The sequence below is a fragment of the Mytilus galloprovincialis genome, chromosome 6, assembly GCF_965363235.1.
Source record: "Mytilus galloprovincialis chromosome 6, xbMytGall1.hap1.1, whole genome shotgun sequence".
NCBI classification, from domain to species: domain Eukaryota; kingdom Metazoa; phylum Mollusca; class Bivalvia; order Mytilida; family Mytilidae; genus Mytilus; species Mytilus galloprovincialis.
Window position 1 is genome coordinate 12,807,830 of NC_134843.1, and position 14,627 is coordinate 12,822,456.

Genomic DNA, 14,627 nt, shown 5'->3' on the forward strand with positions numbered 1-14,627 from the left:
TTTTAAATTTTCGTTCATTTTGAAAGACAGTTATACTTCGGAGCTCCCGTTTGTTCATGCGGAAGGCCCATCACCATTAGTCATTACGATTCTCGTTCAAGTTTATTGTCACTTTCTCTTGCTTAACCGTCTGAAGTAATTTCCGACATTATATTTTACAAATTTTATGTCACACAGAAAGCAATTAAACTCTTTTGCTTTTCAATATTTTTTTTACTATAAATTATTTGTTTTAAAATAGCACTAGTACTTTCATTTTCAAATTCTATTTATAGACCATATCGCGGACGTGAAAGAAAGCACTGTAAAGACAGATTTATGTTTATATTTATATGAGAAAATGGTTACATAACAGTTATAACAGGAATATCAAATTAAAACATATCAGTATTATTTAACCTAATTTTTTTTGTGTCGAGGATTGAATACGTCCTAGCCGTTTTCACTCACGTTGACAGTTGTTTTGGGGAAAATGTATTTCTTTGAATGCAACTGAATGAATGTAAGTCCGTGAAAAAGTTTGCTAAGGAATGTCAATAAATAAAATGACAATATATAGTGTAAGCTTCAATTTGTTATTGTGGGAGTTTACGTGTGTAATGCATATACGTGTTTATGATATTCTTATAAATATATAGTCTACTACATTTCGTTTTCACGTCACATATCAACATTCCCGATTTTTTTAAGTCTCTGATCTTTGCCGATTACCGGCATATAGTAAGTTCATGTATGGACAGTTACCCCAAGGTATAAACAAAACAGTTCCGAGATCCATTCTATGTACTTTAAACAGTTTTGTAGAAACATAAGTTATATGCAAGCTTTAAGTTGGTCAGCTAGTATTAGTAAAGGACAGTAAACCCAACTCAGTCGCTCTTCGGCCATCACGACATGCCAAGTTTCTTTCATTTTCATGGGAGGAAAGCAATATGTTTGAATGTTACAAGATATTTCATTTTACATTCTTTAATTTTAGCTATATTTTGATGAGATTCATTCAATACTCTTCCACCAAATTGACCATTATTCCGACGAAGCGGAATATTTCCCGACATCTTGAAAATATTTTTTCTGGTGTACGGGAGATAACTCCCATAGCAACAAACCCCGATTTTCCCGTTTTCCGCTTGAGGCGTTCATTTACGTACCTCTCACCTTAAGGGCTTTTCTAATTGGTAACGACCATCGGTGACCTATAGTTTTTTAATTTCTGTGTCATGTGGTCTCTTGTGAAGATTTGTCACATTGGCATTCATAACCCCCCCCCCCCCCCCCCATCTTCTTTTTCAATTGTTTTGCTACTTTCGGTTGCATTTCTTGAAAACTAGAGTTGTGTTTGTATATTTGTAAATGTTTTAATTTTCAACAAGTAAAAGGAACAAAATTAAAAAAAAACATGGGTATATAACGCACATTTATAAAGTAGAACAACATTACTTCACCATTGTTCTGTAACTCATTCATCATTTGTTCTTTATGTGATCATCATTTCATATTGTTTATGTTTCATAGCGTACATCACTTTATGTGCTCCAGTTCTAGGAGTTTTATACAGGACAGTGTATGAACCCGTGTTACTTTCCCATCTCTTCTGAGTGACGAAAACTGCTCAGCAGGCCGTGTGCACAACTGCAAGGAACATTCAGCGGATACGTTGTCCAAATGAACAATTCGTGGCTAACCACAGCGTGAGTTACCTTTAAAACATTACAAATTATATCTTTACATCGGCGATGAACTGTTTTAATATATTTTTCTATGTTATAAAGGAACTATCAACATTTTATCGTCCAAACTGTTCGTATCTGCGATTACACAATTTAATTCAGACAGAACCCGACGTGTGCAAGAATATTCATCTATTTATTATGATAAAGAACATTAACAGCTTTATATATCTACGAACTGTTTATCCGTATTTTTAATTGACTTTAATTATCATTGAACACATTGTAAAATTGTATTTATATTTGTATTTTCAGTTTTTCGCCATTTGGATTGGTAGTGAAATAAAAATCAGCTCCTGATTGTTTTATCTTAACATTAACCCAGTCATCTTGGTTAAACTCGCTGGTCCGGCCATCACAGTGATAAAGTTACGACTTGCCTGTTGTTTTTCTTGGATAACGTACGCCACTCCACGACAGTCAGCAGGCCCATAACGTAGTTTCAACGACAACGTTTCGTACTAGTAAATTGACAACAACTTGTCTACACATCTCAAGAACAGGAAATACAACGGAGCATCGGTCGTAGCCGTTACCTTGACACTACGCAACATAGCTTGTGCGTCCTAGGCAGCAAGCCAACAACATCGAACACACATTGCCTACAGTTAGTCGATTGACACCATGGATCCCAGTCAGGCGGAACAGCAAGAAGAGGTTCAGCCCCCGGAGCGAGATGTCCCTGTAGAACCAGTTGAAAATCCGTCCGAGACTAGGCGAGTGCGTGACCTTACGGAATAAGGCAGAAAAGCTTACCCAGAAAATTGTGACAAGTTCAGTTTGGAACTAGATGCCCTATGGTCAGAGATAGCATCCCAGTTATTGGAAATCACCACGCCTCATAACGAACTTCAGCAACTATAAACAATCCAGGACAATCTTGTAAAAGCCTGTACAAATTATCGTAGGCTCACAGACGAATATCTTGACTTTCTAAAAAGGACCAGAACGCTGGACAGTCAAAAAGACATATACGCATGTAACCTCACATTGGATCTTCGGCTGTCCAAAATGGAACTGGCCATGGAATCTTTACATGAGCATCGCCTTGCCCTCACTAAGACTAAATCCACTAAGACAAGGACCTCAGACACAAATGGTTAGAAAATATACAAACACAACGCTAGTTTTCAAGAAATGCAACCGCAAGTAACAAAACACAGCGGTAGTTCTAATGTATCGAACACGGAGGAAGCGTACCAAAGCAGAGGCGGCTTAATCAAAAATAGACTTTGTCGAACAAAATTCACTTATCCTACAACAGGAGGCAATGTTAGAGGAACAAGCCCTGTTCAGGAAAACTGAAATGGAACAAGAAGCAGCACGCAAAAAAGCTGAGATGAAACAGGAAGCCGCACGCAAAAAATCTATAATTGAACAGGAAGCCACACTTAAAATATCTTGACTTACATCTAGAAATTGACAATGAGGGTCGGTTGAAAACAAAACTTTGCGACAAAAGAGATGATTTCAGCTTTCCAATTGTGAACTTTCCATTTCTAAGTAGCAACATTCCAGCAGCACCTGCATACGGTGTATATATCTCCCAATTGATACGATATTCCCGTGCTTGCATTTCCTATAATGATTTTCTTGATAGAGGGTTACTGCTCACAAGGAGGCTATTAAACCAAGAGTTCCAAATGGTGAAGTTGAAATTATCCCTTCGTAAATTTTACGGACGCCATCACGAGTTGGTTGACCGTTATGGAATAACCGTTTCACAAATGATATCGGATATGTTTCTTACGTCGTAACTACAATCCCCTTCCCTTTCATGAATGTGACCTACCGAATTAGACTATTTACCGGATTTGTAATCACATAAGCAACACGACGGGTGCCACATGTGGAGCAGGATCTGCTTACCCTTCCGGAGCACCTGAGATCACCCCTAGATTTTGGTGGGGTTCGTGTTGTTTATTCTTTAGTTTTCTATGTTGTGTCATGTGTACTATTGTTTTTCTGTTTGTCTTTTTTTCATTTTTAGCCATGGCGTTGTCAGTTTGTTTTAGATTTATGAGTTTGACTGTCCCTTTGGTATCTTTCGTCCCTCTTTTAAAAAGGCCGAAACGGAACAAGAAGCCGCGCGTTCAAAGGTCAAATGGAACGTGAGGCAGAACAAGAGGCCATACGCAGAAAAGAACAAATCAAACAAGAGGCTGCACGTGTAAGCCGAGAAAAAGCCGAGATGAAGGCCAAGATAAACCTTCTAGTAGCACGCAGAAGACGAGGCTCGCATCCTAGATTATGATGACAGTCAAGCGTTAGATGATATTCCTAAAGAAACAGAAGATCCGCTCCAACGTGTGCAATATTTCGTAAACAAACATCCTGTACAAACTGCCGTACAAGACGTAACAGGACCACAAAACAAATTCCTGTTAAGATTGAGCTGAGTCAGGAAGCACTATATATATAGCTAGCGTTCGTACCATCCGTGGCAATGAATTTGCAGTCACAGACATCTGCTGTCTTGCCTTCGGAGACTAAATCACCGGAAGGTTCCTTAATCCCAGATCAGGGAATAGTAACTGGCATACAAAAACTAACCCTTTCATCACTGCTGAATACCAAAAACAGTGTGTGAAAAAGCTATTCCTGTCTTACCCACAAAACAAGACGTTATAGAAGAGATCCCTGTTTCACACAAAAACAAGGCGTAATAGAAGAGACCCCTGTTGCACACCAGCAACAAATCAATCCTACGTCGGAGATAACCAGATTTCTCCTACGTAAGAACCTGTTGTTTTCCCGGCTAACAAACTTTAACGACCAGGAAGAATCCTTCAATACATGGACAGCCAGCTTTAAAAACGTCATAGACGAATAACAAGTTTTGCACTCGGAACAGATATACCTACTTATTAAGTGTTGGATCAGAATCTGCCAAAATTCCCATGAGTATTAGGGCATCAAACGCCAACAATCCAACAAGAGGCCTACAAAGGTTATGGCAGAGACTGGATGAGCGATATAGTGCTCCAGAAATGTTGGAGGTTTCTCTCACAAGCAAACTCAGGAGCCTGTAATTCAGTTGTTGTCGTTTGATTATGTGTTACATATTTGTCTTTCATTCATTTTTTTTTACATAAATAAGGCCGTTAGTTTTCTCGTTTGAATTATTTTACATTGTCTTATCGGGGCTTTTTATAGCTGACCATGCGGTATGGGCTTTGATCATTGTTGAAGGCCGCACGGTGACCTATAGTTGTTAATGTCTGTGTCATTTTGGTCTTTTGTGGATAGTTGTCTCATTGGCAATCATACCACATCTTCTTTTTTATATTATCAATTTCTCTACCTTGACGAACAAACATAGCGCATGTCTATATGACTTGTCTGATATTCTATCAGAAATAAAATATCACAAGGAAAATCCCAAGCTGGGATTTTTGTTTGCTTATTTCGACTCTTCGTCCGGGATAAATCCTAATGTGGATAAAAACTGCCATACGGACTCCTAGAAAAAATGGATAACAAGGGCTTCAAGATAAGAGTCTAAATATGAAGTTGACTTTCCACCTATTTAAATTATAAAGCAAGACAAATGTACTATAACGCCTACGTTTTACCTCACTTAGATTATTGTTGTTCAATATGGGGAAACTGTAATATCCTTTAATTAGATAGTTTATTAAAACTGCAAAAAGGGCAGCAAGAATAATTTTAGACGAACATGATTAAACCAAACCTTCCAGAGAATTATTTCACGAATGTAACATTGTGCCACACATAGAATACTTTATCACAAATCATTACTAATGTATAAGCTAAAACATAGCTTAGCTCCAGAATATATGTCCAGTCTTATTTTATCAGCTTCTGCAAACCAAAAATTTAATACGAGATTTTCATCCTCAGATACTTTTATAATTCCAAAACCAAATAAAGAGTTGTTCAAAAACCAGTTGTTGGCATGACACGGGTTATGTTCTTCTCATATATGTTATGATGGTATGATACTAAACCCCTAACGGGAAGGATTGTGCCTGATGTTCATATGAGGAAATCATAATTTTTCAGTCAGTTTAATTGAAGTCTGGAGCTGGCATGTCAGTTAACTGCTAGTAGTCTGTTGTTATTTATGTATTATTGTCATTTTGTTTATTTTCGTTGGTTACATCTTCTGACATCAGACTCGGACTTCTCTTGAACTGAATTTTAATGTAAGTATTGTTATGCGTTTACTTTTCTACATTGGCTAGAGGTATAGGGGGAGGGTTGATATCTCACAAACATGTTTAATCCAGCCGCATTTTTGCACCTGTCTCAAGTCAGGAGCCTCTGGCCTTTGTTAGTCTTGTATTATTTTAATTTTAGTTTCTTGTGTACAATTTGGAAATTAGTATGGCGTTCATTATCACTGAACTAGTATATATTTGTTAGGGGCCAGTTGAAGGACGCCTCCGGGTGCGGGAATTTCTCGCTACATTGAAGACCTGTTGGTGACCTTCTGCTGTTATTTTTTTCTATGGTCGGGTTGTCTCTTTGGCACATTCCCCATTTCCATTCTCAATTTTATTGTATAAGTCTAGTTTTTCGTACACTGGACCAAAAGTGTGGAATGCTCTTCCTAATTCAATCAAAAAATCAAATACAGTATCAGAATTTAAACATAAATACAAATCTATGTACTTTTAATATTACCATCATATTTGTACTGTAATGCCATATCATAATTAGGTCTTTCCACTTTTCTGTTGAAAGACCTATTGTTTTTCTTCTGATTATTTGTTTTCTTTTTTTCTTCCGCCTAATTTTGTTCTTGAGATAAATATTTGTTCTTGAGATAAATATTTGTTTCGCAATATGTCGCCTAGATATTTGGTATATGATATCGAACAGTTTATGCGCTTTTCAAGTTTACCCTGCGTAACCAAATACTTTTTTTTGCAGGAGTTATCTTCCCAAAAACTGTTTTCCTTGTGTCCACTACTCCTTCCCAACCGTAAAAGATTACGACAAATTTATCTTATAAAATTGCTCGTTATATCCTTCTCACGATTTGTCCTATTTTGACCGAAGCAATATGAAGGCTCCATATGAGAGTTATTTCCCCTTATGCATTTGATATAAGTGATATGCATTTCTATCTTGTAAACTATAAATGATAGAGACCTAGGATCTTTTGATTTGAGGTCCTTGGTCCAAAAAATGAAATAGGGTCAAGGTCAAAGGTCAAGGTCATATTCTTATTTTTGAATTTGGCTTATTTTCACTTATTCCCAAAAACCGTATAAGATATCAACAATATTTTTTTTACTAAATTGTTAGTTGCGACATGTCGTATCACGTAATTTTTGATTGCAAGGGTACGTTGAATGTAAAAGGGAATTTTCTCCACTCTTGTATTTCAAAATACGTTTTTGGTGATATTACTCATTAACCAAATATAATTAAGACCTATGGTCTTTTGATTTGAGGGCCTTGGTTTATGACCTTGAAATTGATCTCAAGGTCATAGCTTAATTTGACGTTCTAGATTTTGACCTTTGCTTTTACCTCATGTGTAAACATGATAAAGCCATGTGACTTTTGGCAAAAGGTATCAAACCATTTAACCTTGAAAAAAACAACCGGAAGTGACCTTGTTTAAACAGGAAGTAGCTATTTTTTGTACTTTATTAATATAAAAGTATATAGAACCGGATATTTTTGGAATCAGTGTGAAGTAAATATTCAAATATTATCGGAAGTAATATTTTTCAAACCGGAAATAACAAATTATCTCCCTTATTAAAAAAATATTTTATAGAAACCATATATTTTTGGAATCAGCGTACAATAAGCTATCATTTGACGATTGAACTGACATTTTTAACTTAATTTTACAACTTTCATATTAAATTTCATTGTTTTTGGTGGAAATACCTTATTGTTTTTTAAATTGTATGTAATCTTTATTTATCATTATTATTGATGCATTGTTTATTTTTAATGTAATTATTATTGTGTTAAGAGAGCCTTTTTGAAAATTGGTGTACTCCAAATGAGTTACTCTCTCTAAATAAAGATATTATTATTATTAGGTCTTTCCACTTTTCTGTGGAAAGACCTATTGTTTTTCTTCTGATTATTATTAGGTCTTTCCACCTTTCTGTGGAAAGACCTATTGTTTTTCTTCTGATAATTTTTTTTTTCTTGTGATAAATATTTGTTTTGCAATATGTCGCTTAGATATTTGGTATATGATATCGAACAGTTTATGCGCTTTTAAAATTTACCCTGCATAACCGAATACTTTTCTTTGTAGGAGTTATCTCCCCAAACACTGTTTATCTTGTGTCCACTACTCCTTCACAACCGTAAAAGATTACGATCAATTTGTTTTATAAAATTGCTCGTTATATTCTTCGCATGATTTGTCCTATTTTGACCGAAGCAACATGAACGCTCCATATGACAGTTACTTCCCCTAATGCATTTGATATAAGTGATATGCATTTCTATCTTATAAACCATAAGTGATAGAGACCTAGGATCTTTTGATTTGAGGTACTTGGTCCAAAAAAATGAAAATTAGGTCAAGGTCAAGGTCACATCCTAATTTTAGAATTTGGCTTATTTTCACTTATTTTCGAAAACTGTATAAGATATCAAAAAAATATTTTTACGAAATTGTTAGTTGCGACATGTCGTAACACGTGAATTTTGATTGCAAAGGTACGTTGCACGTAAAAGGGAGTTTTCTCCCCTCTGTTATTTAAAAATACGCGTATGGTGATATAACTCATGAACAAAATATAATTAAGACCTATGGTCTTTTGATTTGAGGTCCTTGGTTGATGACCTTGAAATTAACCTCAAGGTCAAAGGTTAAATTGACGTTCTAGATTTTGACCTTTGCTATTACCTCATATGTATACATGATAAAGCCATGGGACTTTTTGCAATAGGTTTCAAGCCATTTAACCATGGAAAAGCCAACCGGAAGTGGCCTTGTGTAAACCGGAAGTAGCTATTTTTTGTACTTTATTAATATAAAAGTATATAAAACGAGATATTTTTGGAATCAGTGTCACGTAAACTTTCAAATAATACCAGAAAAAAAATTTAAAACCGGAAATAACAACTTATCTCCCTTTTAAAAAAAAATTTCATAGAAACCATATTTTTTTTTGGAATCAGCGTTCAATAAGCTATCATTTGACGCTGGAAATTACATTTTGAACCGAATTTAATTACTTTCATATCAAAATACATGGTATTTGGTGGTGAGACTTTCAATTGTTCTCTCAACAATTGGTTTTTAATTATGATTATTATTATTATTATTATTATTATTATTATTAATGCGATAACACTCCCACTAATCGGAACGAAATTGCTACACTTGAGGATATATTGCATTATCAACACTTGCAAGAACTGCAGAAAAATATTCTTTCGATTGAAGGAAACTGCAAAATCCTATTGCTCATTGGAAGAGACCTAATAGAGGTACATCACGTCCTTGATTTACGTCTAGTACCACCAAAGGCTCCATTTGCGCAAAAGTGAAACCTAGGTAGGATTATCGTTAGAAAATACGCTCCGATAAGCAACATGTTCACCTTGAACTCACTAAAAAGGAAGCAAATCCAACTTGCAGTGTTGTGATACATGTACCACACACAAAGAAATTATCTGAGTGTAATAAAACCAACACCCAGTCAAATGGAATTCGAACGGATTCGTTTAAACATTATTCCCGTTTACATGGGGAACCGAAAACGAAATCAGCGACTTCGATTGTCAGATTTTCAGAAGTCGAAAGGTTTATTTCGGAAGCAATACCACCAAAAGAAAATGCCGACAAAGAAAAGTACATCCGAAAACATTCAATTCCCAAGGAAAGCTCCGTTGGATACGCAAGGACAAGAGGAAAGGAGAATAGACAATTCCGACTTCACAGAGAAAATGAACATGGCACTAGGTGGTCTACTGTATGTCGTATACGAAAAGGAAAGCGTTTTGCAAGACGTCTCCGTTGGATCGCATATCTGTGTCGAAAGGAGATTCTTCCATAAAACTGGATCTTAGATCGCCTTGTCTAGGATAGAAGCTGTGAAATACCCAGCCTCCCGTTGGATTACTTTCAAGTTATATAAGTGGAACTTTGGACTGTTGTTATATATTTAGCTTTTATTTGTTTTAATAATAGAATAGTGATGTCAGACATACCTCAGACGGGGAGTGTTCTGTAACTCATTCAACATTTGTTTTTCATGTGATCATCATTTTATATTGTTTATGTTTCATTGCGTACGTCACTTTATGTGCTCTAGTTTTAGGAGTTTTATACAGGATAGTGTATGAATCCCAGTTACTTTCCCCTCTCTTCTGAGTGAAGAAAAATGCTCAGCAGGATGTGTGCACAACTGCAAGGAACATTCAGCGGACACGTTGTCCAAATGAACAATTCGTGGCTAATCACAGCGTGAGTTACCTTTAAAACATTACAAATTATGTCTTTACATCAGCAATGAACTGTTTTAATATATTTTCCTATGTAATAAAGGAACTATGAACATTTAACCGTTCAAACTGTTCGTTTCTGCGATTACACAATTTAATTCAGACAGAACCCGACGTGTGCAAGAATATTCATCTATTTATTATTATAAAGAACATTAACAGCTTTATATATCTACGAACTGTGTATCCGTTTTTTTTAATTGACTATTATCATTAAGACACATTGTAAATTGTATTTATATTTGTATTTTCAGTTTTTCACCATTTGGATTGGTAGTGAAATAAAAGTCATCTTTTGATTGTTTTATCTTTACCTTGGTTAAACTCGCTGGTCCGGCCAGTACACCCCTAAAAACTAAATATTTATATAGCATTTTCACATCAATCAAAATGAAGAAATACATGTCCACTACTAAATCAACAACCCGATGCACACATATTACTTTCAATAAGGATATAGCGAAGCAGTCCACGGCTTTTTATAAAGCTCAAATTTATAATTTTCTTAATTTTTAAAAATGTATATCATTGATGCGTTTTGTTTTAATCTGTGTCAAAAAAGCGTTTACCAGAACGTTATAGGTGTTTGCACATAAAGATAGGTATTTTCACATAACGTAATAGATGTTTGCACATAACGTAAAAGGGGTTTTCATACAATGAAAAAGGTGTTATACATGACGTAATAGGTGTTTGCACAAAACGTTCTTGGTGTTTGAACAAAATGTAATAGGCATTTGCACATAATGTAATAAGTGTTTTTCCAACATCTTACGAACGAACGAAAATTTACCTAACTTGGCGTAACTTGCCGAAACCACGGGTGTCATTCGGTTTAACGAAAGAAATGATCGTGAAAGAATATCTAACGGTGGTCAAGTATTGCGAGACGATCGTGAAAGCTCTGGTAACGGATCGTGAAAGGATTTTAATCGAGAAGACATGAAAGGTCAATAAAAAACTGAATTAATAAATTACACAGACAAATTTACAACAAATTAAAGCTGTCTGTCAAAATGGTTCAACACTATGATCGGTATGTGAGAAAATCCAGTTTTAAAAGTACATAGTTTTAAAGTACAAAACAACAAAAGGCAGATTGCTTCTCGACATTTCAATGACTTAAAAAATGTGTACAGGCATGATTTTTCACAAATTCGAATAAAATAAACTACTTTTATTCGAAAAAGAGCATTCTATTCATGCTATTTGAATGAATCAAATGGTTTGCATAGTTATTTTATATCAACATAATCTGAAACTTGGTATAAAAAGAAATATTTACACAAAGCTGATTTTTCGGATCGTGGAAGATCACGTACCGCTTTTTGAAGATCGTGAAAAGGATCGTGAAATATCTGATGCTACGAAGACATTCAAATTATTCTTCAATTATATGATAATTAATATTTGTTATTGATATTGAGAAAAACTAGATTGTCCAAGATCCTCAATAAATTTAAGCATTTCAAAGTATTAACATTTTCAGAAAATGAAAAAAAACCAAGAATGTGTCCCTAGTACACGGATGCCCCATCTGCACTATCATTTTCTATATTCAGTGAACCATGAAAATTGGGTAAAAACTCTAATTTGGCATCAAAATAAGAAAGATCCTATCATAGGTAACATGTGTACTTAGTTTAAAGTTGATTGGACTTCAACATCATCAAAATCTACCTCGACCAAAAACTTTAACCTGAAGCGGGACAGACGGACGAACGTAAAGACGGACAAACAAACAGACGAACGAACGGCTGCACAGACCAGAAAACAGTATGCCCATAAATGGGGCATAAAAAGAAATAACAACTACGGCAATAAGAAAAGACAATGGTCAACAAAACATTGACCTCATTATCATGCATCATTTGGCAATGTTCGTTTTATGTTGTTTGGCCTTTTGCTTATATACCTGTATGTTATAGCGCCACGGTATTTGGTGTATAATGTACATGTCTGTCTGGTCTGCATGTTTTATATATGACGTCAATTGCATTTGATATATTGATAGTAATATGTCTATGCATGACTGTCGGTCAGGGTTCATATACTTTCGACCTTATGTTCCGTATTAATTAGCCAATCATAATTTTTATTTGGTCATTTTCCAAGGTACTTTAAGGATCGGAACACCTATATTTGGTATACGGGATGTTTGTAGAGATCTGTATGACATAGTTCATCTGACCTTGACCCCTTTATGAACCATTGACAATCTTAAGCGTATTTGACCCTTAATATTACAAACGTTCAACAAGTATACTAGCATAAGTAAAGCAGACGAGACATTTCAGCATTTGCACTCTGGTATTCGTTAGTCTGTAGTACATAGTTATCTCATTGAAAATCAATCCACATCTGCTACGTTGTACATAAAGATACATACAACTTAAGAAAGTACTGTTGCACAAAATGTTGGTTATCGTTGAATCTCAAATAGTTCATGAAAGATGCTATTTTTGTTATAAGATTTTGGTTGAAAATTAACATATGAATTAAACGTTGCATACCCATTTTATTGGCTAAACAATGGCTGTTTGTCTGAATTGCGCTAGAACGAGCTGAATTTTTCACACTCATTTAGACACATTTTGAGTTGGGTTTCTTTTTAACTTTCAAGAAAAAAATAAAAGCTATTTATCAAAAATAGTTACAGGCTTCAAGCAGTTGCAGGTATATCAAATGGTAAAAGAAATATTGATTTCTGATTACTAGTATTATGTCCAGTCACGCATTATCTTTCACGATCAAAATAATACGTTGCCTGATCTTTCACGATCAAGTTTGATGAAAATTCAACAAAATTCAAGGTTTTCATAAACAAGTCAACGCTTTTAAGGGAAGAGTTTACTTTTATTTTACTGTAGTATAATATATAACAAAGATTAAATTTCAAATATGTCATGATATTATTAGTTACATAGTGTGTTAGTGACCTAGTAAGATATATATGGAATTTACTGACCCCGTATATATCATAGTAGGTCACTAGCACACTATATAACGAATTTATCTTACCGACTATCTTTGTTGAATTTAGACTAGAGTTGTCTCATTTGCTATCATAACACATCTTCTTGTTTCTATATTAAAGTGTTCAAGTGTTAAATTTTAAGAACCTTCTGCAATTAGTCTGCACTAGAAAAATAATGTAAACAATAACAATTTATAATGAACAACCTTGATGTAACAATATTAAACAGAACTTTCGATACTTTTAAATAATCACACAGTGTCAAAGTCGTAACTCCACTATTAATCGTGTATTGAATTAAGCCCCGCCTCCCTACTAACCTAATATTGAATATACACGGTCCCCACGCGGACGCTTTTAACCAATCATATTCCTAGAAATGTATAGGAGGTAAGATAAACTGAAATATGACCATTATAGCCACAAGAAGCGTGTTTTTCTAAATTTATTCCATAGACATGCAATTGCGCCTTTTGAGTTTTTTCATAAAGTACTGCATATTTTCTGTATCTTATTGCACAGTAATGTCGAGGAAAAAACACCATTTTGACAGACATATTTTTTGGTTCGGATTTGTTCCGCGTTTTGAAAATTAAGCGGTTTTTTCACTGAACTAGAATTTACAAAAATGTCTTTCACGATCCGGTACCAGATCTTTCACGATCGTCTCGCAATACTTCACCACCGTTAGATATTCTTTCATAATCATTTCTCTCGTAAACCGAATAACACCCGTGGTAACGAGAAAAGAGGGAGCATTCATTTATTTAATTATTTTGGACTATCGGCTGTGATCTTCTTCCTTTCGAAATTTCTTTTTAAATAAAAATATATACATTTTGGACTTCGTAAGACCATTTTGAGTCGTAGACATATTATAATGACTTGATAAACTAGTATATGCTATATGGTATACAATTCACGGTTCAATCAAAACAGTTGAAAATCTGATTGATCAATAAATTATGGCGAAGAATATAAAATATTAAGACCCAGGACAGCAATCGTACAAAAGATATTGATTAACATGATTGAATCAATTCATTATATTGAAATTCAAATGCGATCTGTCCGGTGGAACAATTATGATCAAATGACGAAACTATACTTCTGGTTGTTGAAATGCCGACGGACTGATTTTCCTGGGGAAAATAATTATAATTGTCAATTATGAGGTTTATTTATAATTAACGGATCACTTCTTGACCTTAAATTATTATAAAAGATTTATATTTAACTAAACTGATAAAATCAAGAAGATAACAAAAGGTCAACATTGAAATAAATATTTGGTGCAACTTTAGGAAAGAGGGCCAATACTTCAAAAGAGCCCATAAACAGAAAGACTAAATTCATCTCAGATTAAATCTGAAAGTTAAAATAGTGAATTATTCAGTCATGTTCAGTCTTTCAGCTAATTTACAGATTCATCCACTGTAGTCAATTCAGTTCTGACCAGA